The sequence below is a fragment of the Phyllostomus discolor genome, chromosome 6 (genome assembly GCF_004126475.2).
Source record: "Phyllostomus discolor isolate MPI-MPIP mPhyDis1 chromosome 6, mPhyDis1.pri.v3, whole genome shotgun sequence".
Taxonomy (NCBI): Eukaryota; Metazoa; Chordata; class Mammalia; order Chiroptera; family Phyllostomidae; genus Phyllostomus; species Phyllostomus discolor.
Window position 1 is genome coordinate 126,492,134 of NC_040908.2, and position 26,579 is coordinate 126,518,712.

A 26,579-nucleotide genomic window follows, 5' to 3' on the forward strand; every position below is an offset into this window, starting at 1 on the left:
GATATTAGGATTTGAGCCCCACCTTTATGTAAATTCGTATTAAAAACAGTGCTGACAGTGCTGTGGGGTGTTGTCTCTTTGATAGAGTTTTTGAATAGTCAGGGAGTTAGGACTGTGCCTCCAATGTGCAATCACATTCTTTTTTTCCTTTTTTCTCACTGTTTTGTTAGAAGGAAATTGTTAAATAATTTTGTTCTTCCCCTCAAGAGCATTTCCTGAAGTGTGTTTGAATTTCCTACTGTAGGGACCTGGGATCTATCAATATTTTCTCTACTGACCCTTGTAATTAGGGCACAGGGGCCAACTTAAACAGAACTTTGCTTGCCAAAAGAATATAAACACAAAATTGCTTTAAGTTGCTAATTATTTTTTTCAGCTGTGAGTATTGGCTATATAATCCAGCAACTCGGCTGCTATTTCAGTCACAAAAGATCTCTACAGGCTCTCAAACACTCAAGTTAAAATTCTTGGTGTCCACTGATTCTTACTTAGGGTAAGGAAATTTCTCTCTTAAGATATTACCTTTGTAAAATGAAAAAAGCAACCTTTCTTATTTAAAAACAACAATAACAACAACAACAAAGGGAAGGCAAACCATCTTTTGCCTGGAGGGAGACCCGGAACCATTTCACAGCATCACTGCCATCTTCCCGTTTCTCTCTTCAAGCCAAGTCCATGAACACAGAAGTGTGTGCTCAGTGTATGCCCAGCTGATTCCGTGGATCTTGCTTAGGGCAAAAAAGGAATCACAGCCCAGGGCTTCTACAAAATACTCTCTGACTAGGTAGGCAGGTATGTAGGTGTGAGTTCACAGAAACAGGCAGGTAGACAGATGGCAAGCTAGGTACCCCGGGCTTCACGTGCCGATGAGAAGCAGAGTCTAATTACAGCTCAGCCCTTGCGCACCTCCCAGGGCACTGTGCGCAGGCTCAGACCCAGGGTGTCTTGGGCCACCATCTGGGTGGGTTCTTCAGTGCAGAGCAGCCTGTAGGCCGCCTGCTGGGAAGTTTCTGGGAGCGGAAACCTTCCCAGGTGCTTTTGGGTGCTTTTTGGCATCTGTTCCAGTTGAGACAGAGCCTCTTGTGGGCCCTTGAAGATCCTTTTTAGTCAGTGTTGGGAATTTTCAGCTTCCTAATTTAAAACATGTTTTAAAAAATTATATTTAACTTCTTTACCTTTTATTTACAAATTTTAATTATACAAGTTATATATATATATACACACACACACACACACAAGTTTTTTAAAAAAGTATACAATACTAAAAAAAGAGAAAGAAAAGCTTTAATTCTTACCTGTGGCTCCACTCTCAGGGGCAACTGTTTTCATTTAATCTTTTCTAGTTGTGGGTTTCTGATAATTTCCTCCATAGAGTAAATAATATCCTTGTACTTCAATTTTATTTACCAACTATAGAAAATATATAAATAAGATGAGAAAGTTTCTCATTCCCAATTTATATTTATGTTATTTTGGATTCTTTTATTGGTTACATTTTTAGACTCTAAAATTTTGTTTTAATTTCCATTTCCTTTTGTATTGACTTTTGACACTATTTCAGGATCCTCCACTTTGTAAAAGGAGGCTATTGGTAGGCTACTATGCTACTATTTGATGGTAAAATATTTACTTTCTGCATTATAATTATAAAGTCATTCATGTTTTGTTTGTATGTTAATTTTAAACATTACATACCAACAAAAAGTGTTTTATGGTACATTTGAAACTTTCTTAACCTTCTTGCAGTTCTCTAACTGGCCAGAATGATCAGGGTTTACCATTTATTCTAGAAAGAATTTCAATAAATACGATGACAGGCTGAATTCTCACGACGGCAGGCTATTCACTTCTATCCCTGTTTGTTTCTGCTCCCATAAGTTAAGTTGGGTGCTTACTAAGAAGTGGTTATTTTTGTTCCAAAACTTGTTTACTAAGGTTCTGCTTGTTATTCAATTGTGTAATTTATTTAAATAGTATATATAGTGATGAAATGTGAATGCTAAAAGAGAATGGTTTCTGTGAAAACTGTATTGAATGCTAAGACTTAGTAATGTTATTTTTAATTACGTTGATTTTATTTATTTATTTTTAGAGAGAGGGGCAGGGAAGGAGAAAGAGGGAGATAAACATCAGTGTGTGAAACACTGATAGGCTGCCTCTTGCATGCCCCCAACTGGGCAACCTGCCTGCAACCCAGGCATGTGCCTTTGTTACAGAACACAGGGCCAAGGGGGGTATGATATACTATTACCGAAAGGACCCCCCTTTAGGTTCACTTGTCTGCAGCCAGAGGAAAGACATCTCGCAATGCCAGAGATTTGTGAAAAGGAAATGTTTATTCAAAGCTATACAGAATTAAAGTAGTGATCTAATGTCTTCATTAAAATATCAAAGTCCTTTAGGATACCCACAGATGCACACAGTCTTTCGTTCTCCCTCTGCCCTAATTTGGGGCACCATATCTCAGGAAAAGAAGTAGATTCAGGTTCCCGACACCATCAGCTGTGTCGTTGGCCAGGATCAAGCCGAGTGGTTCTCCTCTGCAAAGCTGCGTGGTTCTCCCTTCCACCAAAGCTTCGGGGGTCTGCACTCTGACAAAACCATGTGGTTCTTCCTTAATGGCTACCGAGTCTCAGTTTAAATCCCCACACCAGGCTTCCTCTGCATTTCCATTGCCTACTCCTCCCACAATCGGCTACACTTGCCAGCACTCCCATATCCTTCCATCTTTACGGGACTGCCATAGTGGGTCTGGGCAGGTGTGACCCCATGACATGGAGCCAATCATCTCACGCAGGCACTGTAATCAGGGGGACCTGTCCCCCAGTTACATCTTGGGTGGAAGTCACTTCCATCCCCCTGGCTCAAAGCAGGGCCACAACTATTTAACATATCTATGAAACCAGTTAAAGGTTATAGATATGTTAAACGACCATGCCAGAGATTAGCTGCAAAGCTGTTGCTATGCAAAACAGCTCTCAATGGCCCTGCTCCATGTGTCCTTTCCCCCAACTCACACCTGTCGGGGGAAGGGGTGAGAATATTCTATAGATCTTTCTAATATTTCCTGAACATCTTGAGTCTTGGACCCCATTCCAAATCCCTTCTTGGGGCACCCCCCTCTTGGCTGCACCCTGTTACACCCTGACCCAGAATTGAACCGTTTGGTTCATGGGACCACACTCAAGCCACTGAGCTACACCAGCCAGACGGTTAGTTATTTTTTTAAATGGTGCTGAATTTCAAAGTGGAGGATTGAAAACAATGATAATAATCTAGAAGGATTTTTCTCTCAGACTGCTTCACAAGTATCTTTAATTTTTTATTGTACTTTAAATAAACCCAAGTTGAACACACCCTGCATTATGGGTATTTCTGATGTAAGAAAGGCAACACAAAACTAAAATCAGAGGGCCCATATTCAAAGAAAAAATCTTCACCCTTTATCATAAGATTGATGAATTAATATTTTAAGTCAAAATAAAGTGTTTATAGTAAAATAAAATATTTAAGGATTAAAGGTGTTGATTTTTTCCTTTAACTGACATTTTCAATTAACTGGTGCCAACCACATTTGCTAAGAGTGTTAGCAGCTTTTAATAACAGGACAGTGATTAAGAGTAGACTTCAGCAAGTTATTTCACCTTCCTGTGCTTAGGTTTCCTCATATGGTAAATTGTGGTAATCTGAGGGTTTTAATGATCAGTGCATTAGCACATAGATGATGCTTATTGCAGCACTGGTACTTGTTAGGCACTCAAATGTGGAGCTACTGTCATTGGTTTTGCAACATTGTGACTTCATAAGAGTTAGTGAGTGCTGAGCCATGAAGTATGATTGGTCCTTGGGAAAAGGAAGCATAGTTTTATGTTGTTACCCTTGGGCAACTTGAAGGATTCAGTTCTTTGCATCCAAATCTTCAGTTATATGCCATCAGTTGTTAAAATCTTGTCATATTTTAATTGCCTTTATACTTGACCATTACTTTTATGGCATTTTGTGTGACTTAGGCTATTTTAGAATATTTTTATAATAAAATACTTAGGATATTTTGTAAAAAAACAAGCACATTTCTTTTTTTTTGTGGTCTTTTTTTTTTTTTAATATATTTTATTGATTATGCTATTACAGTTGTCCCATTTCCCCCTTCACTTCCCTCCCCCCTGTAGCCCCTCTCTCACCCACATTCCCCCCCTTTAGGCCATGTCCATGTGTCATACTTATGCGTTCTTTAGCTTCTACTTTTCCCGTACTATTCTTGCCCTCCCCCTATCTATTTTCAACCTACATTCTATGCTACTTATTCTCTGTACCTTTTCCCCCTCTCTCCTCCTCCCACCCCTACTGCTAGCCCCCCATGTGCCCTCCATTTCTGTGGTTCTGTTCCTATTCTAGTTGTTTGCTTAGTTTCTTTTGGTTTTGCTTTAGGTGTGGTTGTTAATAATTGTGAGTTTGTTGTCCTTTTACTATACATGTCTTTTCTTTATCTTCTTTTCTTAGATAAGTCCCTTTAGCATTTCATAAAGTAAGGGCTTGGTGATGATGAACTCCTTTAATTTGACCTTATCTGAAAAGCACTTTATCTTCTCTTCCATTCTAAATGAGAGCTTTGCTGGATAGAGCAATCTGGGATGTAGGTCCTTGTCTTTCATGACTTGGAATATTTCTTTCCAGCCCCTTCTTGCCTGTAAGGTCTCTTTTGAAAAATCAGCTGACAGTCTGATAGGAACTCCTTTGTAGGTGACTGTCCCCTTATCTCTTGCTGCTTCTAGGATTCTCTCCTTCGTTTTTACCTTGGGTAAAGTAATTATGATGTGCCTTGGTGTGTTTCTTTTTGGGTCCAACTTCTTTGGGGCTCTCTGCGCTCCTTGGATTTCTTGGAAGACTGTTCCCTTTGCCAGTTTAGGGAAGTTCTCCTTTATTATTTGTTCAAATAACTTTTCCACTTGTTGGTCCTCCCCTTCTGGTACCCCTATAATTCGGATGTTGGAACGTTTAAAGGTATCCTCGATGGTCTTAAGCTTTTCTTCGATTTTTTGAATTCTTATTTCATCATGCTTTCCTGCTTGGTTGATTCTATCTTCCTTCTTGTCCACTGTGTTGTTTTGAGACTCAGATTTCTTCCTTTCACTATTGGCTCTCCTCCGTGTATCTTCCTGCATCCCTTTTATGGTAATCTGCATTTTTTCATGTAATTTGCATCCAAAATCAACCAGTTCCGTGAGCTTCCTGATCACCAGTGTTTTGAACTGTGCATCTGATAGATTGGCTATTTCTTGGTCACTCAAAAGGATGAGTCCTGGGGGACTGATCTGTTCTGCTGGAAACATATCTTATGTCTTTCCCTGTCTCTCCTATTATTTTATTTATTTATTTTTTCTCCGGTCTGGTCGCTCTTGTTATGGTAGGGGTCGGAGCCTTAGGTGTTCACCGGGCTGGGCGCCCCAGTCGCTAGATTGTGACGTTATATGTGGGGGCAGGGGCGGGAGCGGGGGCAGGAGGGATCAATGGCGACCGTTCCGTAGTCCTGGAGCCAGACACTTCCCTGGGCTTCTGGGCCGTGAGCTCTGCCCTGGTCCACAATCGCTGCCCCACTGATTCCCCCAGCTGCTGCTTGCGTACTCAGGGCTCACTGCTGCACCGCTGCGCTCCCGCGCCCCGGATTGCTGTCGCGCCGATTTTGCGCCAAATTTCCCCCGACCTCCGCGCGCCTGCGACCCGCGCCAGCCCCGCGCCCGCTCGCTCGGCTCGTCGTCCCCTACCAGTCTGGATGTACGGGTCTACTTCAACTTCTAGGCTGTCCGACTTCCATTTAGATAAATCCTCTGACAGTTCTGATATTATGACTGCAAATCATTGTTGTAAATTATTGTTGTTCTGTTCTTGGTTGTGCGAGGAGGTACGGTGCGTCCACCTATTCCTCCATCTTGCTGGAAGTCCTAGCACATTTCTTCACTGTACTATTATTAAATTCATTCATTTGGCAGTGGTTTTCTTCTTGACAGTATTCCTCACAGGAGTTTCTGGTCTCATCGAGAAATATTCTCATACAGACCTGGTGTTCGGGACCCCATGTCATGTGTACTTGTGGGTTAAGTGAACTGTTTATTAGTTTTCCTAATAAATAAATTAGTTTTCTCTTTCTTGAATTCCTTTCTTTTTCATTTAGAGTACATCTTCAAGCAAAAATTTTCAGAAATGCATTTCTAAAAATGCTTTTATTGTGCTCTCATTTTTATGGATGGTTTGGCTGAGCATACATCCTATAATGAAAATAATCCTCTCTTGGAATTTTAAAGGTATTATTCCATGGTCTTGCTGTATAGAATTGCTTAAAAGAAGTCTGCAGGCAGCTTACTTCTACATCTTTTATGGTATTCTCTCTAGCCTTGGGGTTTTGAAATTTCATAGCAGCATGTTTGGGTGTATGCCCTTTTTCATTCATCTTGCTCAGCATTTGCTGGGATAGTTAATTAAAAATCTTATGTCTTTCACTCTTGGAAATTTTATTTTTATGAGAATATCTTGGGGGAGGGGGTTGCTGCTAGGTTAATCTGCTGTTTCCTAGCTCCTCTGCTGCTCTCTGCCTTTTTGCTTTATATTCTTGGTATCTTAGAAGACAAAAGGTCACCTCAGAATACTTACATGAATCTTTTGTTCTCACCTCTCATTTCGCACACTTTTTTCCCTTTACATGACTCTTTCATCATCGTTTCTTCCCCTTCCCCTCATCTAACTATGGAGTTTGGGCTTTGAGAAACAAGAGATAATTCATTATGCGTTTGCTCAAGCCATTCACTTATAATCCCACCTCCCCACAGGACCAACTGTCTTAGCCTGTTTGGGATGCTATAATGTAGCAAACTACCATAGACTGGGTGGCTTATAAACAACAGAAATTCATTTCTCATGGCTCTGGAGGCTGTGAATTTTAAGATCAAGGTGTAAGCAGATTTTTGCCTTCTCTTGGTGTTCCCACATGATGGAAAGGAGGAGGGAACTCTCTCAGCCTCTTTTATGAGGGAACTAATCCTATTCAGAAGGGCTGTATCCTCAGGACCTAATCTCCTCCCAAAGGCCCCACCTCCTGATACCATCAGGTTGGATATTAGCATATAAGATAGGAATTTGTGCTATAGTACAAGCCATCTGTAGACCCTATTTTGGAGGAATTTTGAGGCTAAAAATCAGGTGAGCTTCTCTCTTCTTTCAATGCCCATGTGAAATTAACGGTTCTTTTTATAAGTTCATGAGTGTAAGGTTCAGAACTCAGCAACCAACATCATTAGTCAGAGGGGATTTTTAGCAAAGTCCGCTTCTTTCAAGATAACATTAAGTAATAATTGGATGTAATTTACTGGCACTGACTTCTCAGTTCACTGGTGGTTGTGGTCTCTATACTTCACTCTTCAAAGATCTGAGTAGAAATTGAGTCATTCTCTATCTTAGAAGGAGGTCAAGCTCCTTGCTCACAACCTGGTCAGTGCTTCTTCCCCTTGGGATAACATGCATGCCTATTTTAAACCTAACTTGATAAATAGTAATGACATTTAGTTGCAACTTCTTCTTTCTCATTTTGGGAGTGAGATAGGAGCTCCCTGCCAGCTTCTAACAAATTTTAAACCAGCGAACCATCCAGAAGTTCCCAAGGCCATATTCAAGTTATAAAGACTATCAAACACCATATGCATTCATCCCATTTCTTTGTTGGATATCTTTTGTTATCTTACGGAAGTGGAATTTTTTGAGCTTTGATGTACGATGTTTTCCAGGGGACATATACCAGCCCATATGGTCACAGTAGAAAGAAGCATCATGACATCCCGGCGAACAGCAAAGATGCTCCCTAGACTTAATTTTGCAGGATTATGCAAGGGTCTTCTGATAGACTCCCAGAGTCAACACAGTGAGGAATAGTATGTGACTATTAGCATCCTAGAAATCCCTAGCAGGAATCCCAAACTCTGGGGAGGGCGGCACTCCATTAGGAGTACTTTGGCAGAACAGTTTAAGAGGGGCTGTTACTGATATTTAGTAAAGCTGTGGAATTAAGTGTATTTCTTAAAAATCTAACACTTCATCAGTCTTTCCCTTGGTTAGTAATTCTCTTGTGTTTTTATGATAATAATGTCTCATCCTTTCCAATAGTTTTAATACCTTTTATTTCTTTTTATTTTTTAAAATTTTATTGTTCAAGTACAGCTGTCTGCATTCCCCACCCCCTACTCACCCACCACCTCAGCCATCCCCACCTCCTTCCCTTGATTCTACCCCCGACCTTGGTTTTGTCCATGTGTCCTTTATAGTTGTTCCTGAAAACCCTTCTACCCTTTCCCCCCATTATCCCTTTTAAGTGGAACCTAATCCACAAAACAAACAAGCAAGCAAAATATAACCAGAGACATTGAAATTAAGAACAATCTGATAGCCTTTCCAAGGACAGTCACTGAGTCCTCAAAGCTGCCCCAGGAACTGGAACTCTCCTATCCTTGCCTTTTTCATTCCTGTTTGTAACCAAAAATGGCCATTCGTGACAATGTTTAAAAAAACAAACAATCTGACAGTAACCAGAGGGGAGGTGGGAAGGGTCAGTACCTTTTATTTCATGGGCTAGGTGAGGCTACTTTAGCATCTATGCCTAAGCCTGCTGGACCATTAGCATTTACTTGCAAAGTGCTGGGAAGCTCCCTTGCCATTCCAGTTCCTATGTTTTTCTATGAGTCCCTCGTGGGAGATGAGGTGGATAAAAATACCCAAATGACATGAGCCACTTCTTTAGCTTTGCCTTCTGGCAGCTGAGCCTGCCTACTGCCTTTGTCATCCCTTTACTCCATACTTGCTGTCCTTGCTCTATCTTTCCTTGGATGCTGCTCACGTTCTTCTTGCCTTGGCTGCCTGCTCATCTCTGCACTGTAGGCCCCTGCCCGATCTACCACGGTGATCCAGCCTCTGTGTCTTCTACCTCTTTAACTGTAAGAACCCTTCCCTTGGTACCGTTGCTGTTTGGAGTCTTCATTACCCCTGTTGTCAGTGCTCCCATTCTTGGTATTTAGGGAAACACTTCTTATCTGAAGGCCAGCTTGTACAGAGTGTCCCATTGCAAGGCTGGTTGGTCCCCTAGTGATACAGGATGCTGAGGAGTGCCCAGAAAAATGAGAGGAGGTCTGCACATCTTCAGGAGAGTGCATTTCCATCCAGGGTCAGGAGATATGGAGAATGTTAGAAAGACACCTGTTGTGGCCCCCTTTCCACCTCAATCTCCAAAGCAGCCCTTGGGCTGTGGCCCACACATCCTTCCTTTACTCAGCATTCACGTAACAGCCTGCCTGTGCTCTTTGGCTGGGGTCCTTTCCAGTTCCTCCTGTGCGCTTTTGGGAGGTGAAGAGTCTATCTAGTGACCAACTTTCATGACAGCCAGTTTATCACGAAGGCAGAAAGTAGAGCAGTGGTTGCCAGGGACAAGGCTGGCTGGGAGGAAGAAGGGGGGGGGTTGGCTGGTTATTGTTTAGTGGGTGTGGAATTTCAGTATGGGATCATGAAAATGCCCTGGAGGTGGATGGTGGGGATGGTTGCACAACAAGGCAAATGACCTTAATTTAATGTCCCTGAACTGTACACCTAAAAATGGTTAAAATGGTAGTTTGTCATGTAGATTTTTACCCCAAATTTTAAAAAGTGGGGAAAAACCTACCCTGTTTAAAGAGAAATGTCTTAGGAAAAAAAGTCAGTGCCTGCTCTTGGCTGTAGCTCTGTCCACTGCCTGTCGTAAAGAATTTCTGTGACTTGAGGAGGGGCAGGTCTAAGGAGAACACTTAAGAAAAAGTAGTTAATATATGCAAGGAGAGGACTTCCGGCAAGATGGAGGAATAGGTGGACGCACCGTACCTCCTCGCACAACCAAGAACAGAACCACAATAATTTACAACAATGATTTGCAGTCATAATATCAGAACTGTCAGAGGATTTATCTAAATGGAAGTCGGACAGCCAAGAAGTTGAAGTAGACCCGTACATCCAGACTGGTAGGGGACGACGAGCCGAGCGAGCGGGCGCGGGGCTGGCGCGGGTCGCAGGCGTGCGTAGGTCAGGGGAAATTTGGTGCAAAATTGGTGCGACAGCCATCCGGGGTGCACGAGTGCAGCGGTGCAGCGGTGATTCCTGAGTACGCAAGCAGCGGCTGAGGGAATCATTGGGGCAGCGACTGTGGACCAGGGCAGAGCTCATGGCCCAGAAGCCCAGGGAAGTGTCTGACTCCAGGAGAACGGAAGAGTCGCCATTGATCCCTCCTGTCCCCGCTCCCGCCCCTGCCCCCACATATAACGTCACAATCTAGCGACTGGGGCGCCCAGCCCCGGTGAACACCTAAGGCTCCGACCCCCACGGTAACAAGAGCGACCAGACCAGAGAAAAAATACATAAATAAATAAAATAATAGGAGAGACAGGGAAAGACATAAGACATGTTTCCAGCAGAACAGATCAGTCCCCCAGGACTCATCCTTTTGAGTGACCAAGAAATAGCCAATCTATCAGATGTACAGTTCAAAACACTGGTGATCAGGAAGCTCACGGAACTGGTTGATTTTGGATGCAAATTACATGAAAAAATGCAGATTACCATAAAAGGGATGCAGGAAGACATACGGAGGAGAGCCAATTGTGAAAGGAAGGAACCTGAGTCTCAAAACAACACAGTGGACCAGAAGGAAGATAGAATCAACCAAGCAGGAAAGCATAATGAAGTAAGAATTCAAAAAATCGAAGAAAAGCTTAAGACCATCGAGGACACCTTTAAACGTTCCAACATCCGAATTATAGGGGTACCAGAAGGGGAGGACCAACAAGTGGAAAAGTTATTTGAACAAATAATAAAGGAGAACTTCCCCAAACTGGCAAAGGGAACAGTCTTCCAAGAAATCCAAGGAGCGCAGAGAGCCCCAAAGAAGTTGGACCCAAGAAGAAACACACCAAGGCACATCATAATTACATCAGCCAAGGTAAAAACGAAGGAGAGAATCCTAGAAGCAGCAAGAGATAAGGGGACAGTCACCTACAAAGGAGTTCCCATCAGACTGTCAGCTGATTTCTCCAAAGAGACCTTACAGGCAAGAAGGGGCTGGAAAGAAATATTCCAAGTCATGAAAGACAAGGACCTACATCCCAGATTACTCTATCCAGCAAAGCTCTCATTTAGAATGGAAGAGAAGATAAAGTGCTTTTCAGATAAGGTCAAATTAAAGGAGTTCATCATCACCAAGCCCTTACTTTATGAAATGCTAAAGGGACTTATCTAAGAAAAGAAGATAAAGAAAAGACATGTATAGTAAAAGGACAGCAAACTCACAATTATTAACAACCACACCTAAAGCAAAACCAAAAGAAACTAAGTAAACAACTAGAATAGGAACAGAACCAGAGAAATGGAGGGCACATGGCGGGGCTAGCAGTAGGGGTGGGAGGAGGAGAGAGGGGGAAAAGGTATAAAGAATAAGAAGCATAGAATGTAGGTTGAAAATAGATAGGGGTAGGGCAAGAATAGTACAGGAAATGTAGAAGCTAAAGAATTCATAAGTGTGACACATGGACATGGACTAAAGGGGGGGAACGTGGGTGGGAGAGGGGGCACAGGGTGGAGGGTTTTAAAAAAATATTAAAAAAAAAAAAAAGAAAAAGTAGTATTTCTTGTCTCTCCCCGTTAGAGTTGAGCGATTTGTATTAAAATCTAAAGTATTTTTTCTTTATAATCAATGCTTTTTAGAACAATTACTACATTTCTTGGTCATGTACTGCTATTATTAATCATTCTGATGATAAATAAATGCCAATTTCTGTGCATGACTAATGATAAAAATTAGGGAATTAAAAGGAACCATCCTCATTTCAGCAACATTAAATATTTACTGAAAGGAAATTGACTTACAAACATGAGTTTGTAGAAAATTGACAGGTAAATACAAAGATACAGGAAGCCATGCTTTTAATCAGTTGCCAATAATCTAAGCCCGATTGTGCTTTTAGCACAGGAAGATCCATGGCTTGGGGGTACATTAGGGTTTTGGGTACAGCAGTCCAGGCTAGTAAGAGGTTATATGTTGGAAGAGAGTCTGTGGTATGAGTTATGGACCAAGGTCTGCACCAGACAGAAGAGAAAAAAATATGGAAGAGTTTGAGCTAGGAGTCCACTCTCTTCTGACTTTAAACAACCTCCTGGCTTGGAACTTTCTCCATAGAGGTACTTGTAGGGTTAGTGTTGGCCATAAAACGTGACTATGGAGATATCATCTGGCTATAAGGGTGTCTCCTGAAAACTTAGAGTGAATAGGTCACTCTACCCTCAATTATATTATATCTTCATCAAGTCAGCTCAGTTCAGTGTGTTATAAAGTGAATCCAGTAAATAATGACTGTCGCCAGAGCCCACGCCTTCCACTGCAGTGCACTGAACTGCCTCCATGGAGTCCTTGGTGTTTAGAGAAGCATGAAATATTGTATCATTTTTTTTTAATCAGGTGGAAAAGGTAATCCTAATACTCTCTATATATACACTTGAAAACACAGCTTCTTTGGCAATTCCTTTCCCTGAAGCACATTTTTTTTTGAGTGGATATAAAAGTAGAAATGATACCTAGCTTAGAATTTTATAATTCATCAAACATTGAGTGCCCCTGTGTACCAGACATCACACTGAGTTGCAGAAGATAGTTCAGATGTAAAATTTCTCTCACTCAAGAAGATACAATCTGGAAGGGCCCTTTCATTCCATCCCATTTCATTCTGTCTATTAGGAAACTCAGGCTCAGACATGAGTGTCTGTTCCCTGAGGTTATGCAGGTGACTAGAGGTAGGGCCCAAAATAGAAAACAACTCATTCTACGGCAAATCTATGTGAGTCCCAGTGGAAACAGGCAGCACAGTCAAACTAGGTAATTTGGGGGAGTGCTTATTACAGGAATTTTTTACAAAGGTATGGTCAGGATTCAGGGAAATCAGCAAAAGACAGCGAAGCACTCCAGGCCTAGGAACAGTAGGGAGGGAGCCATTGCTACCCATAGGCCCGAAAGAACCCAGAAAAGGAGCCGTGGCTTTCAATAGAGGGACATATACAACATGGGTGACCTAGCTGGAAGAAAGCTGGAGGAGTAAATACCATAACTTCATTCTTTTACCACCCTCTAATATCCCACTAAGGCCTCCTATTGGCTGAACTCAACAAGTTAAAGGCACGGGAGCCCCTTGATGTAGTCCACATGGGTCTGCCCCCAAGGCCCAAAGCAGAGCAGAGAGGGAAGGAGAGTGGCTTTGTAGTGCTAAGTGGAAAATGAACACATCATTCCCTCTTAGAAGACTTAGTGTGCATCTGGTGCCCAAATGTTAAGACATAGTTTCAGGGTTGATCAGGCGTTGGAGGATCTTTGACTCTCTTATAAATGGCATCACATACAAATGCTGAGTTATTTGAGTATAGGATTTTAAAACTTTCTAATTTGAAAGAGAAAATAATTGTTTTAGAATCATAGAATTCTAATAACTGAAATGCCTAGAACCTCAGCATCCACTGGCCCATTTCCCCCAGTAGCCCACCAAGGTGTACCAGGTCTTTGGATATTTCTTGCAAGAATTACTGGGAGACTCTGAGGAATGTCTCACATGTATTTATAAACAAGTCTGTACTCAGACTCTGGACCGTTTCCTCATATATCCTGTGTGTCACCCAATTGCTATGCTATGAAAAAAAAATCCCATCATGTAACTCCCTTCGTGTTAATAGAAGCCTGGAAGTCCTCTGCCCACACCTGTACAGGCACAACGAACCGAGTGCACCTGCACAGGACTGCCCTCAACCAGGCCCTGTGTTTAAGGGTCTAGGCCCTGTGTGTAGGGGTCCAGCTGTCCCTGAAGAAAAACCAAGAGAGAAAGTCTGCCTACTTCTAGGAGCGAGAGCAATTAACAGACTTCCCAGTACTGTACTATGCCCCATGCAGGTAGCCAGATGTCAAGTGGAAGGGAGAGGTAGAGCTACCCTGAGCTTTCTAATCAAGCAACCCACTTACTCTCTGAACGGAGAAGTAGAGGTAGGGAAAGTGGTCACAAGCATTTGGAGAAAAGTCACTCTTTGTGGGAGCCAGGAATAGGAAGAAGCAGCCCTACTCTTACATCACACATTTCTTTGAGATTTTTCTAAATGCTCGTTCACAAAGGTGGTTGTCAGCAACCTTTTGATCTTGTTCCACAGGGTAAATGAGAGATTTAAATGCGAGTTGGATCAAAGCAAAGCCAGATCAGCCTAGGAAATGACTCGGACTGACAGAGTTTGGAAAGGAGTCCTGTGGGAGGTATGAGTTATTGGGTCAGTGCTGCAGCGTGCTGGCTTCAAAAGAACGTCCAGCTGTGCAGTGAAAGCACCATGGCAGGCTTTTAGACATATGCAAGTGCACCTAATTTTCAAACGAGCCAGCAAGGCAGAATTTCTCCCCTGAGGTGAGAAATGGCTCGGGAGAGGTGTGGGCTACCCAAAGTCTCATAGGAGGTCGTAGAGCTGGACACCAGATCTCCAGTGGCCAACACCCCCTGCCTTCGCAGGCCCAGCTCCCATTTCCTGCACACACACCAAGGAGTGTTACTGGCCTTTTTGGCCTGTGTCCAGTCTCTGCATGTTCTTGAGTTTTGTTTCAAGGTATTCTCTTCTGGCAAAAAGTCCCCATTGTCTGAAGCCCTGCACATCCGATTTTCTATTATTTTGTAAGAATCTTGGCACTTCTGAATGTTTCCATCCACTCTGCACAGGCCAGAATCCCATGACAGATAAAACAGTATCGATTTTACAAGCACCCACAGGGAAGCTGCAGTGGGTGGTAAAATATTTTTTAAATGGATTTTTTCCAATTAAATAATTTTTGTAGAGAATGAGTACAAAGAGATTGGAAATCCAATAGCAAACTGGATGATAATTCCTGAGCCTTTGTCTTATGAAGACAAAGGTATGCAGGAGCTCAGGTGCATGAGGATTGGGAAGTCAGGGGTTATAGACACAAGAGCTAAAACCCAGCTCTTAGTGTTTGTAGCTGCAGCCACTGTGTCGCCTCTGCAGACCCTGCTGCATCTGATCGAGACAGAGAGGGTGATGCCACTGTGAGGAGGAGCTGGTCACACTGATGAGGCTGCACTTTGCAAATAGAAGGTGCAACAGAAAGTGTTCTCTCATCACTAATTTTAGACGACTTGCTCAGTTCATGCAGGTAGATCACCTGGTCAGCCTTCTGAGGAAAGGATCTGAGAGCTGGAGACACAGTCCTATTAGAGGTGCTCCTCCCTGTATGTCAATCACAGTGAAATACAGCTGATGCCAATTTCTGTGTTCTGATTCACTGTACTAGTCCAGGGGCTTCTTAGAGCCAGTAGAGCATTCTGTTTACCTGGGTCAATACCTTAATAATGGTATGGTCCTTGCAGATCCAAGTTAATGCTTTCTTAATCCTTATAATTTGTACCATGAGCCAGTGCTAAGAGAGCCTCCTGTGCGCTATAAGAATAAAAGGCAAGAGTGGTCCTAAAGCATAGTGTCTAGTTAGATAGTGCCCATTGCCTTGGAGTCATTAATAGGAATTATTATAATGGTTTTAGCCTTAGAACTAGGCATTGCTGTGAACACAAGGTCATTTGGCAGTTTCATAAGAACCACAGAATGTGAGAGCTATGTCCCAGCCCAAAGGATGGAGGAGAAACACCATAGAGGGATAATGGCTTACCCAAGGTCATAAAATATAAATGGTGGCAAAGCTGGTCTTCAAGCCCTTACTACATGTGAGTTCTTCCCTGGGGCTTGCAAATATAGTTGAGCACATTGTGTCTTACGCAACATGCCTGAGCACACAGAGAAACCCTAGCCTTCCTTTTCTCCTGGTGTAGTTTATTGACCACACAGCCAAATGACCTGAGTTTGGTCTTTGTATAAGAGAAGTGGTTATAAGTAGGACTTGGCTCACCCCGCTTTTATGGGAAGCCTTCTCCAAACCCACTTCTGGGTTCCTGTAGTACTCCATGAATTGTGAATAGGCTTACTGGGCTATTTTTGAGGGCAAGGTCTCGTTCTATTTACTTTGTACCTCTGGTTGAGTCTTTAGCAAATATCAGGTGCTCAATAGGAGCTCCTCCTGCTGTCCTCAGAAAGCTCAGTAAATACCTACATGGCACCTGGCATGCATTCACTCATTGCCAGCTCACTTCATAAAGCTTCAGGAGGACTCACTATTTATTCACCAAGGTGATCGCTTTGTAGCAGGAAGAACAAGACTAGATATGGAGGGGCTGAATACTGAGCTACCTCATGAAAAAACAAAACACGAACACTTGCTTTTATTGAACTCCAATACCTTTCTAAGCACCCTCTACAACCCCAAGAAGTGAATGCTATTTTTATCCCAATGTTAGTATGAGAAAACAAAATATGGAGATCTTAGGCTGAACAGCAGATGTTGGCTGCCGACCTTGACTGTGTGATTCTAGAACTTGTATTCCTAACTATTGGGCTACAATCTACAGCGTAATTAAAGAGAAGGTCTCTGCAAGATTGTATTTCTCAGACAATTTAAGTTTAATCTTTTAAACACCTAAGCATCTAATTTTAGCCTAAAATCTATTACATGCTCCTTATCCAAAATACCTCAGGGTCACCATTCCAAAGATGTCCTTTGGTGTCTATGGGCCTAAGTTCCCCTTCACTGGCTAACTCCAGGATGCTGTGATTTTTTTTAAATGCAATAATTGTATTATTATTGCATTTTTTTTTACTTGCAAAGTAATACATGTTCATTGTATTAAGTTTAAAAAATACAGAAAATAAAGTATTCAAACAGAGGCCTCATGGTCACATGGAGGAGATTGTTGATGAGGGAATCAGCCCCCTGAGGTTTCTCTTCATGCAGTTTCCACACAGGTTCAGTTCCCAGAAACACCTAACATCTCATCGTCAGAGCTGTCTGATCTGATCGTGCCTGATTCCTCTATCTAATCACATCATCACTTTCCCTGCGAGGCACCATGTGATGTCCTCAAGTTCCCCATGACCTAATGGTCTTAACTAAATTTCCCAGTATTATCTTTATTAGGCCTCCAAGACACAGTGTTTTAGGATTAGGAAAGGGTTTTCATTGTGAACCACAACATAAATATATTTACTTGATCAAGTTTATGCAGTGTTATTTATTTATAGACCATCTGCATTACATTAATCTGAAATCTGAGGTGCTTGTAAAAATGGGGGTTCAGGGTCCTCACCCAAGACCTATTAATAAATAAACTTGTCTAAGATTGAAGTCAGGGACCAGCAGTTTAGGAAATTGTCAAACATAGAGAAAAGTAGAGAAAATAATGTAATGAACTCTACATACTCATTACTCAGTTTCAACAATCATTAACCCGTGGTCAACCTTGTTTCATTCGTAATTTGAAGCAGAGACTAGACATATCATTCGACTGTTTCCACATGCATCTACTCAACATAACCACAACACAATGATCATATCTAAACGCAGTCAGTAATCTTTAATATCATTATGTGTCTAGTTCAGATGTTCCTTGTCTCATAAATGTTTACTGATTGTGTTTTGTTTTAGACGTTGAACCTTGTAATAGGCCATGTTTCTGCCTTTTGTATGATAAGTGGGATGCTGGGAGCCCGTTTGTCACTGCCTCTGGCGACTTCCCCAAACCTCAAGCATGTGCTTTGGCTATTTACCTTGCCCCTAACTTCATCTTCATTTTGCCTTTATTTTCCTTTGGCCCTGATTGCCTCACAAAGTTTATTTCATCCCACTGTGCTGTATTCATTATTAAAGCTGCCTCAGATCCTTTTGCAAAATAGTAAGTCATATGTAAACAAGCATCAGTGGTCTCGAGCCAAGTACTTGACTCACTTCATTTTGCTCCAGACCTTTAAACCAATTCCTATCATCACAGCTTCTGGCCATGAAGTGTCCTCTTCGTGTTTGTGTCCCACCCTCAGTCTCAGTGCTCAGCACCACCTGTCCAGGTCTGGTCTCTTTTCACTTCCTTCCTCAATTGTGATTCCAAGGTTCCTTCGCCTGCTCCACCCTGGAAACTCCACATTTCATTCATCCTGAGCATTCCCGCGGTCAAGACACAGATACAAAATCTTTAGGTTCCAACATAATCCCTTTGAAAATTCCAATTCTCTGGGACAACAAGAGGTGGGGAGGGCAGCTGAAGGAGAAGAGCTCAGGATAGGAAGTCTGGGATGGGTGTCACGTGACCTCTATTTCCCAGTTTTGCTCTGAGCTGTATTTGTTGCTGTAAGAAGTAGAGATGGGGCAGAACTGACTTGCAAGGGACTAGGACAGTGACTCCCAATCTCTGGCACCTTGTTCATTCATTGCAAGGTTCCTACAAGTCTGAAGCAAACTGACAAGGGGCTCTAGTCATAAAGCTCAATGTAGTATTTTAAGGAAATGATATTTGTTTTGTGACATTAAATATCTTTCCTTGTATGAAATGAACGTGAAAGTAAATAAGTTGTATGTTTTACTATTGGTATTCACAAAGTAAAAAGTTATAGCCTGTGCTAGTCTCCTGATAGTTTGATCATGAATCCAAAAGTCAAACAAAGATGAATAGACAAGGATGGAGATCTTTTAGAGGTTTGCCTTGGAAGGAAAACTGTCCTGGGAGACGGAAGTTATCATCATTGTTCTGGTTGTCATTTATTTGTGCCTTATAAACCAAGGAGTAGGATTAAATAAGGACTGTTTCCAGAAATGTTTTGGGATTATAGACTCATGTTTGCCACAGTGTACTAAATAAACCACGTATACGTCACATACTACAGTAGTTTTTAAAATGTTTAATTTTTCTCAATTAAAGTGGTTTACTGTAGCTCTATGTGGTTTTGAATATAAAAATAAATATTTTAAGCCTGAAAACATTAAGATATACATAGTGTCATCTATTGGTGATAGATGTTATCTCTTGTTCCCTCAATTCAGTAGTCAACCTGTAGTCTTTCCTTTAACTTCTATATTTCTTCTTTTTTACCTCTTAACTTAAACTGTTGAAGTAGAAGACATTTATATTCTGTTCTATAGCCATACTTAAGCCTTCCATTCTTTGCCTATGTCTTGATTCTAAAAGTTGAGAATCAATAAATGGTGTTTATGTGATAATAGATTTAATTTTTTTTTCTCGAAAACATTGTTCTCCTGGAATTCCTCATTTCTCTTTCTCCCTCTTTCTTTTAAATGCTATTAGAAGACAATTAAAAATGTCATTAACAAGTAAACTCTCCATTATGTCATTTGTTTCTTTGCAAATCCTTTGTCTGAGGAGAACGCCTCCCTGAGCCCAGCCTTCCTACTTGTGCTGGGCTGGCTGCTCTTCAGCTCCGCAGCTCAGCTCTCTCACCCCGGGCTGCTTTGCTGGGTTTCTGTGTGGAATGCAATTTGTCGGTTTGTTGTTGTTGAGGGTTTTTTTGGTGTGTGTGTGTGCACTGTATGTTCTTCTGTTTCATTTTAATGTCATACATTTACCCTCAAGTAGCTTCCTGTGATAGGTGGAAGAAAAGTAATCTTTCTGACTTCTTGTAGGTCTGAAAATGGCTCTCTCAGCCCTCACACTTCATTGATAGTGGTGTTTGGGTATCGACTTCTAAGGTGAACCTTGTTTTCCCTCGGGAGTTTGCAGGCAATATTCCATTATCTAGCGTTTGGGTTTCTTTTTTTTTTTTCTTTTTAAAGATTTTATTTATTTATTTTTAGAGAGGGAAGGGAGGAAGATAGAGAAAGAGAAACATCAATGTGCAGTTGCTAGGGGTTATGGCCTGCAACCCAGGAATGTACCCTGGCTGGGAATCGAACCTGGGACACTTTGGTTCCCAGCCCACGCTCAATCCACTGAGCTACGCCAGCCAGGGCGCGTTTGGGTTTCTTTAATGAGAAGTCCAATGCCTATGTGGTCCTAATTTCTTTGCATTCATATTATTTTTGTCTCTTGAGCTTTTGCAATTTTCTCTAATTTTTAATGCTTCAAAATTTCACAACAATGTGTCCAAGATAGAGTTGTTTTATTATTATAAGTACTCCATGGAACCCTATCAATTTGTCCTCCAATTCATGGGAATTAAATTTTTTTTTTTCCTTTGATGACTTTACCTTCATCTTCTCTATTCTAAACTTCTGGAGAACTTAGACCTCTTGGATGCACACTCTATATTTTATATCTTTTGCTTAAATTGCCTGGATCTTTGGTTCACAGGTAACTGTTTCTTGTCTCTACCATGTATTGAACTTTTTGTTTTAGCAGCCATGCTATTTTACGTCTAAGAACATTGCCTTATTCTCCATTCCATTTAGTAGTTTACTCTTGTTTTATAGATGGAATACATTCTGGAATCTTCCTGTGAATGAAATGTTTTTTAAGTTTTGTTTACTCTCTGATTTATCCTATTTTCTCTGGGAATATCTTTTTTTGCTTCTATACATTGGTCTTGGTTGCTGTAAGATTTACTTACATGACTGGTAATTCTTTTCAGCTTAGCCATATCTAATAGTGAAGCAACAGAAAAGCTGGCTATGAGGCTGTATATCTGAGATTTTAACATACACAATTTACTTTGAGGGGATTTAAAATGTTCCATTTTTTTTGCATGAGTATAGAGAATTCTGCTCTTGGTCACTAATTCTCACACTAATTGCTTTGGTTTCTCCCTAGAGAGACTGGACAATGTTTTGGTGGAGATTTTTGGTCCACGCCTGTGTTTACAGCCTGACATGTCAGTCTTAGCCACCACCAGGCGGGAAACGATTGTTTTGATTCTGTCTGAATTCGGTAGGTCAGATTGCCTGCCCCTCAGAGGTATCCCCCTCTGCATTTTCTTTCTCTGGGATGGGGAGCATGGCATCCTCTACTATGCCTCCATCCACATACTGTCTTCCAGAAAAGAAATTAAAATCCCATTTGCTGATAGACGCATGCTGTTTTCTTTGTGATTGTGGGTTTATACTTTGTATTTATTTTGAATGACAATTTGGGGGGTCTCAAGAAGGAGACAATATATAAATATATACACAGGTATACCATTATGAATCACATTCTCCTTAAATATTTGCTATACCTATGTGCACCTATATTTACTTACTAGCATTGAGTTGAGGTGTCTGTCATCTCCTCTTGCTAACAATATAGGGCATTTCATTTGTTTTTCCTTCCTCCCTCCTTCTGTTTCCCCTGTGTTGTTGAAATTTTTGGACTGTAAGTGTTTCTATGGTTATTATTCCTTTGCTCTTTTAAGCAATTTTCCCTTAACTGTTTCATTGAACTTTATAATCTCATAACTAGTAATTATTTAGATTTAATATACTTCTTACTGTTTTTGCTTATCACTAATTCTTGTGATACACAGTGTGTAAGTATATATATCATGTAGTACTCTCCTTTTTGGGTTCTCTGTTCTGACATAGATGTCTGTTTGGGGAATTTTGGGGTTTTATGCAGGAGATAGTACATGAATAGTGTATTTTATGAGTCACCAACTGCTGAGAATGCCTTTCCTTTCCTCTTGTGATAAGGTGGCTAGCCGTGCAATGCTAGGGCTACAACCTCCTTTCCTTGGCTCGGGCGGGGTCTCACAGGTATCTGCTTGTGGTCACTGCTGCAGCCATACTTCTCACTCGTACCCATTGTTTTAAACATCTCACTGAGCATATGGTTAACTTGCTTCTTGCATTAATTTGTTTTATGTCAAGAGCCATTTATTCTGATGGCTCAGTTTGGTAGGTCTCTTGTAAGTTGCTGTTTGTCCCATTTGTCTCCAGACCTTTCTTTGGTTGTCCATTTGTGTGTTCTCTCTGGCCCTTCACAGTGTAGCAGGACGACTGCTGTTCCCCTGTCCAGTGCCAGAGTGAAGAGCCCAGTGCCCGAGCTCTTCACTCACTGGACAGTGACATTTGCCATTCCAGAGTCAGTGTTTAGGCGTGCAGGGATCCCATAGAAGTATGGATATCCAGCTGGGATGTCTGCTGGGTTAGAAATGCCACTATATGTTGTATCTGCTGTCCAGGGATGTTACTGCAATATGTCATGTCCTATAGCAAGGACTAACAGCCCGTGGAAGAGGGTTCTGATGCTCAGGCTGATGCAGGGCACTCCATGCTGCTCCTTCCCTGGGAGAACGCTCTTTGTTGGCATCTGGGTGGTTTCATGCATAGTCACTCCCAAGCAGCCACCCCTCCCTGACCTGATCACAATTTGGTTACCATTTATTTTGTTTTACCCAGGAATCTCCATCTGGTTATTCTCTGGAGCCCTGGACAAAAAGACCAATTAGAAAAATTATCTTTCAAATAATAATTTTAATAGCACTGTCTTTCACAATTTTTATTATGAAATATACCATGATGGTCAAAGAGTATGCGTAGTGAATACACATAGTTTCAAGATCAATAATAAAACAAATGGCTGTATACCTACCACCTAACTGAAGAACAACTCCTGTTCTTCTAAATAAAGCTATTTTGTGATTCTAAGCAGATTCTCCCTCTCCCTCCCGAGGTCTTAGGGTATGAGGTCGGTAATATGTGTGGCCTTAGTGACTCCATAGCAGTTTTCTCAGCACTTCTTTCTGAAAAAAAAGAGAGAATGTACAAGCATACTGTGTAGAGAGCACCCTGAGCTGTTTGCAGACAGAATCCAGATGGTCCGAGTAGTGGTGGGTATGGCTATGTAAGGCGCCATGGTTTCTTTGGGCAGTGTTCCCTGCCCACTGCTGACCTACATGGTACTTTCTGTGAATAAGAAAAAAACCACTCTTGCCACTTGCCAGAAATCTTTTGTAATAAAGCTGTGCACAAAGACCTGTAATAACTATGAATGTGACTGTCACCTCCAGGAGTTTACAAGCCACACTACAATTCATGGTAAATTCAGGAGGTGTCTGCTGGGTTCCACAGGTGGGCCTCATCAAATACTTACTGAATCCCTACTAGGTGCCAGGCACTCTTTTAGATGCTGGGGATCCTATGCGGAGATAGACAGAAAGGTGCTATGTTCTCATGGATCCTACCCCCACCCCTCATGACTGAACTTGTGAGCAAGCTGTTTTTTTGGGTACAAGAGCTGAGAGTCAACTAAAAAGCTAAAGTTGCTTTTGAACTGGGTCAGGGCCCTGTGATTTCTAGCATGAGTGAGCCCAGGCTTTAATTTTATTTGGCATGTTTTTGCTGCCAAGTAAACCCTGGGGGGCCATGCTGTACCACATTGGTAGGTTCCAAGTTTGGGTGGGATTCTTAAATCCAGGGTGACCGTATGACCTGGTTTACCTAGGACAGTCCTGGGTGAAGTCTCTTGTCCCATGTGATTATTTGTGGGGGGCAGAGAGGGGGCTGTGCCCGCAGGGCCCCCCCCATCCTCAGATGAGAGTAAGTCTCCCAAGACATGATCTTCTTGGGGAGGAAAGGTGGCTGATCTCTCAAGGGAGAAGGGCCAAAAGCCTTTTCCTCAATGGGCTTTTATTGAGTTCAATTTGCACAGGAATACAGGTAAGGCTCATCAGTCATTGTCAGGCAGTAAGGATCAAACAATAGATAATATTCAAAGAACTACAAGGGCTTATTCTGAGTCAGGGTCTGTTAGCTAAAGGGCTACAAAACTTTGGGAAACAAACTCATATTCTGCTCAGACTCTTATCAGAAAATTGAGAGCATTCTTAGCAAAGCAGGTTTCACAGGACTTTATGTATTCTTTCTTAGGCCTGATCACCCCAGGGAACCTGCCCTTTCCAGCACAGGGCTGCACAGCCCTCTGTCATTGTTTCAGGCTTAAGTCAGGCAGGGAAGTAAAGCAACCAAGAGATTAGGAGACTTCTTGCAGACATAATGAGGACTCAGGTTATATCAAAGCCAAGGGGTGAGGGTCCATCACCTCATCTTTCTATAGCCCCCCAAGTCCTTCCATGGGGACCCCTGTGATCATGCCTGTCTTAGGTCATCCCTCCCTTGAGGAATCTTACCCATCTTTGGCTAACCGATCATGCATTGGGGGCCAGGCATGGTGAAGTAAAAGGGGCAGAGGCGGTGCCCCTGCTAGGGAGATAAGCTTTGTCTCCTTAGTGGTTTATGGTCCCAAGGTTACTCACTCAACTTTAGCCATGGGGGGTTACAGCTTCTGAAACCAGGCAGGGCGGTTCCCAACAATGATTTATATCACCTCTTTTCCTTCTTAAAAGTGTCCCAACCCTGGATAATAAATTATATGGTCATTTATATTAGTGAGCTTTTTGTCATGGTAACAAATACCTTCAAAATCTTAGCGATTTCAAACATCAGCCACTTAGGTTTTGCTCATGAATCTTGGATCAGCTACAGCCTCTGCTCCATCCGTGGGTCAGGTTTCAGTTTGCTCCTCATTCTGGAGTTTGTGCCTATGATGACACACAGGCTGGAAGATCAGCCCGCACATGAGACCTGTCTTCTCTTGGCACAAGGTAAGAGCCCAAGAGTTCTGAGGTTTGTGGTGGCATGGGCCGTATCTACCCATATTTCATGGGCTTTGCTACCAGATTTCATGAGAGCAAGTCACATGGCCAAGGCCAACATCAGGGTATAGCAGGTTATGCTCCTCCCTCAGAGGGGTGCTGTGGTGGGGAAGAGTAAATACTGGATAAATAATACAAGTAACCCTACTGGCTTCCCAAGTACCCCTCCTCTAGCTGTGGCTGGTGGTCCACTAGTGGTGTCTGTGTCAGGACAGTACTGGAGTTGCTAACAGGAATGGGAAAGGAGTTTGGTCTCCATTTGGATGACAGAATGTATTAAGGGCTTTCACTGTGGTGTGAAACCTCTTTTGTTTTTAGATTCATTGGAGGGAGTGAAGGTCAATGTTGCTGTGACAGCCTGATTAACTGGAAGGGTTCTCCTTCCCTAGGCCCCCAGCTCTACCACCTATTGTAGAAGTTGCACCAGCAAATTTTTCGCTCTGCTGTGGAAGCTGGAGCTTGCAGCCAAACCATGCTCCCCCTGCCCATATCGGGGCTCTGTGAGGGTGGTTTCAGATGCTCTTCACTTTGCCCCACTGACTACTCCCTCTTCCTCATCCCTGCCCTTGTTGCTCTGCATCCCAAGTGGGCGGGATATTTTTCTTTTTCTCTTAGTGTCCTGTGTTTTCATTGGCCCATGTTCAGTGTCCAGCACTGATAAGCTTTTCCTTTAAAACAATTTCAGAAAGTCCTCACTGTTGCTGGTTCACTGATGGATTGGCAATACCCATCCTTGTTTTCCATTGTTGTGTAGTCTGTCTGCTTGTCACGTTCCAGTGGTACTTGAACAGAAAAACTGGCCAAGATTCGAGCTCAGTTACCCATTCAGAAATTGGAGCCCAGTGTTTTCAGACACAGATATCATATTGTTTCGCCACCGTGACAAAGATTGATTGGGAGTCACAAAGGAGGTACACTAGATCCATCACCAACCCTGGCAGCTGGCTTTCTGTCAAGAGCAATTTTTCATGAAGAAACTCTTTTATCATTTCCTAAGAATGATCAGGTACTTTCTGAGTCATGTTGAAAAGCACATGGACGCTAGGAGGTCAGCTTGACCCCATAGGTAAGAGGTTTGCAGGAAGGGTTCATAGGCATGCCTAAGCAGAAATACAGGTTCTCATGTATCATGGATTGTTGCTGTGCTGTGGATAGTGGAATTTGTGAATATTAAATAATGTATTCCTAATTTTCTTCTTTATCATTGTGTCTCCAAAGCTTAGCTCAGTACCTGGCACCTATGGATATTCAGAAAACTTTGGCTAAAGCAGTAAATGTTAATGATGGGGAGACTCCTTGTAGCACAGTAGAGGCAGTAGGGGTGTCCTTTAAAGTGAGAATTTACAGCCACCTCTGTGCTAGGAATGAGCTCAGGTTGATGCTTCAGCCTCCTTGGCTCTGCTAGAAGGTGGGATAGGAGCAAGGATGGGTTTGGGCTTTGTTCTGAGAGTCAGAAGCACAGCCACTGGACAGTGCACTGCCATGGACCCAACCTAAAGTCATGGGGCCCCAGTCCACATAGCAGATGCTGCCATGGCCCTGCCATATCCCCTCTCCCTTACATCTGAGCACATGCCTCCTGAGTTCCAAAGGCCAGCCTGTGTGTTTATCTGAACAGGGGATTTTTCTGGCCACTGCAGCTTACTTTACCACCCATGCTGCAGGTTGGAAATGCCCCTTGAGAGCTTCCTTCAAATCAGTGACTGAAGGGAGTTGATGTTATCAATACCTCATGCCCCCACCCCCAGGTCTTTGGGGGGGACTCCAGGTATATGGAGCCTCCCCAGCAGGCTTACCCTGCAGTTTCTCACTGTGGTACTGGCTTGACAAAGCCTCCTTTACTGGCTTCCTTCCCTAGATCACTTCCCTGTTCCTCCACCTGTATTACCTTCATCTCAGTAACCCACTTGCCTGAGAACCTTGTCTCAGGTCTGCTACTGGAAACATCCGAACTAGAACCACTGTCCCTGGGTCCTGGGTACCCTGACCACCAGGGTGTGGGTATTCTTGAGGCTTCAGAGGACTTGAGCTTCATTTTGCTA

The 26,579-nt window shown here is 42.4% G+C and overlaps 1 protein-coding gene and 1 long non-coding RNA gene across 4 annotated transcripts in view; both read left to right on the top strand.

The window, feature by feature from the left end:
* The window catches only part of SYT9 (synaptotagmin 9), a 182,358-nt gene that overhangs the window by 32,757 nt on the left and 123,022 nt on the right, over window positions 1–26,579 (top strand). The gene's annotated exons all lie outside the window — the stretch shown is intronic.
* Window positions 9,585–13,725, top strand: LOC118501279. The gene is made up of 2 exons (XR_004903905.1): window positions 9,585–9,822; window positions 11,673–13,725. It is a non-coding gene; the product is annotated as an uncharacterized LOC118501279 (long non-coding RNA).